The following is a 3,696-nucleotide window of genomic DNA, read 5'->3' as shown; positions in this document are numbered from 1 at the left end:
CTACCCTCGACCCACCCCCTACCAGCCCCCCACCCCACCCCCAAAAAAAATATTTAAGTTTGTTTTTAAAAAAAGTTTTCAATTTCAAAAATTATTTTCTACTCTAGTAAAAATAAAAGATATTTCTCAAAAATATTTTTTCATTCATAAATCAAACATTAAAAATCTTTTTCGGAAAATATTTTCTACTCACCAACCAAACATGAGAAAATAAGTCAAAAATCAACTTGTTTTCCAGGAAAACATTTTCTAGGAAAACATTTTCCATGGAAAACATTTTCCTTCATACCAAACACACCCAAAGTAACAAAAACTTTTGTATCTTATAATCTTAAACTAAAGATATGTATAACGTATCACATGTTCTTTAATCTTGTAATTTTAAACATGTCATGCGAAAAATTATAAGAATTAGAAATTAGCCAAAAAAAAGGAAAAATGCATTCTTTTTTAAACAAATGAAAAAGGAAAATAAATCAAACAAATTAAAACGGACGGAGATTAAACGAAAAAAGGTAAAAAAAATTCTTTAAATTATGCAAAATTTAGCAAAAGTGCCTGGTACTTTGGTCTAAAAATATCTGGCCTCCAATAGTTTGCTAAAAACTGCTGGGGTGGCTTAAGGGTGACTAGTATAACATGTGCTTTAGGCTCCCAAAGTATTGAGTCGCTAAAAAAATTTGATAGTAAAATTTTTTATTTTAATTTCACTTAGAGATAATATAAAAAATTATAAAAAATATACAAAATTGAAATGAAAAAAGAAAAATAGAATAACTATCTAATTTTTATCAACAATATTTTAAAACTTGGAATTAAACAATTCAAATCTTCATATTAATTAATAAAGTTTTTATAAAAATATCAAAGATGATATATTGTAAACAAATGGAACTATTAACTAGAATTAACCCTTACTTTTATATAATAATATTATTATATAAAGTTAAACTATTAATAAAATAACTGCATGTAGACTAAAACCATAAAAAGTGTGTATATATAAAAATTCTATAGATAGCAGAATCATAAATAATAATTAATACTATAAATTAATTCAAAATCATAATGATTAATGATTAGAATAAACTGATAGTAGGAAATTTTCAAATAAAATCTTCAGTATGATAAAATATAATACTGGTAAATATCTCTAATGTTATGTCAATAACACTAAGTTAATTAAGAAGGTATTTTTTTAGTTTTCATCTTTTCTTTTAGTTATCTATGATCTTTCGTATATGTCTCTTTCTCAATAATCTAAACACCACCCATATTCCCTTAGCCTCATTATTTCTGATCCAACATAGCTTTATAACATGAATAAAAGAAGTATTTTATTTATTCCAACCTCATTTTCATGTAGATGATGAGTTGAGTTTGAACCACACTTGATAAAAAGATTTTTTTTTTCTTGTACGAGTGTAGATGATGTTTTGAGTTTGAACCACACTTGATAAAAAAAGTTTTTTCTTTCTCGTACGAGTTGAGTTTGAAGATTTATTTATATGATAAAAAGGTTATTATGAATTTATGATATTGTGTATATATATTTGGTTGAAATTTTTCTCATTCTTTTTCTTTTTTGTTCTAAGTCAGCAGGCTTAGCAGAAGAAGAATCAAACAAAATTGAACAAAAGAGAAAGAAAAATGAGTGCTATTAACAAAAAGATCTTGATTAATATTTAAATAAAAATAAATATTGATAATTTCTAGTACTCCCACTAGATAATATTGAATGGATTTGTGAGACAATTTATATATTTAAAAAAAGAGTTTACCACATAAATTGATCGCTAGAAATAATTCAAAAAGTAAAATCATAAATATATAAGCAATTAACTCTCTACCCAAATATAAAACATTCAAACATTTATCTTAGAGCAAGAAAATCATAGACTTTCTCTAAAGATTGAGTAAAATATTGTCATATATGATTCTCTCATTATTGAATATTCTAAATTCCACCGAACGGTTAATTTTTTTACATTATGCAAAATCTATTGTTGTATGTTTATAAAAAGATCAAATTTGTTTTTGGTGTATTCTTTAAATTTCAAGCACGTCAACATGTCAATATTGTTTTAATATCATTATATCATTTTATCAACTTCAACACAACTATTTCATTATCATTATATCAATTTTTTTAATTTTTTAAAAATTGACATCACCTAATTAGAAACAATTTAACTTTAAAATTTTATCTTTATCCTTAATGAAATGATTTTCATCCACACAAAATCTAAGGATTCACAAGTTTTAAAAGTCTTTTCCCCCCCTTAAATATCATATCAAGTCAAAGGGTACCACATAAAATGAGACGGAAGAAATAACAAAAAAGTGAATTTAGATGTCAAATATTTTCTAAAAAATTAATTGTTAACTAAGGTGACTTATAAGTTACTAGACACAATTGCTCGTGCTAGCACGGGCCCAATATCTGCTATTTTTTGTTTCACTTTATGTGACATAAATAGAATTTAGAAAGTCAATTAAATTTTAATATAATTTTTAAATATTTTAAGTTTTTGATGATTATAATTTATAGTACTTTTTACGTAATTTTTAAATAATATATGTTACTTCTCTTGTCTCAATGTATGTAGAACTCCTGGTGTATGTAGCACAAATAGAATTTCAAGAGCCAATAAAATGTTGTTAATTATTGAAATTTACAATATTTATTATGTAGTTTTAAAATTAAATAATACATATTACTTATTTTGTCCCATTTTATGTGACACAAATGAATTAATTTTATGAATCAATGTATTTTTAAAAATATTTTAATTATCATGATTTATAGTGCTTTTTACATAATTTTTAAATATATAAAAATTAAAAAAATAAGACAAACAAATTAAAACAGAAGAATTTTTTAAATATATATGTAATTGCAATGGCATGTCTGGTTATCCCCACTTATATATATGGTTTATGATTATGCAATATGTATTGCAATGACGTCCTACGATTTGTCAAATTAAAAATTGTAAAGCTGGTATTTCAAGTTATCAGTTTACTATTCATCCGTTTTATAACCTTTTACACTATTTTTATATTTCATCCTTTTTAATTTGTTGACTCATTTTCCTTTTTATTCAGTTTTAAAAAAAATACATATTTCCTTTTTTGACAATTTCTTAGTTCTTTATAACTTTTCAGAGGACATGTTTAAAATTATAAAATTAAAGGACATATAACGGAGCTAAATCTCGAGACAACTTCTTGTAAAATGGGAAAATGTAGTTTAGACTTCCCAGAAACCGTTGCAATTGCGTCTTATCTGTAATAATATTAGGGAATTTCGATGCGAATTCAATAGATCGCTGAATAGGAGTCATTTTTCCTTGACAAATCAAATGACCCAGAAATCTAACTTCTGTTTGAAAAAGACTCATTTTAGGTTTAGATATGACCAAACCATTTTGAATAACTATTTTCTTAAATATGTCTAAATGCTTAATATGCATTTCAAGAGTCTTTGAGTATACCAAAATATCATCAATATAAACTATGATGAAATCCAAATAGGGATTAAAAATATCATTCATTATTTTTTGAAATTCTGATGGAGCATTTTTTAACCCAAAAGGCATTACATTCCATTCGTACTGTCCAAACGGAACATTAAATGCCGTTCTATATGAATGGTCTCTAAATATTTGGATTTGCCAATATCCAGATTTTAAA

The sequence above is a fragment of the Solanum tuberosum genome, unplaced genomic scaffold (assembly GCF_000226075.1).
Source record: "Solanum tuberosum cultivar DM 1-3 516 R44 unplaced genomic scaffold, SolTub_3.0 scf00010, whole genome shotgun sequence".
Classification (NCBI taxonomy): Eukaryota; Viridiplantae; Streptophyta; class Magnoliopsida; order Solanales; family Solanaceae; genus Solanum; species Solanum tuberosum.
This window is presented reverse-complemented; position numbering follows the sequence as displayed.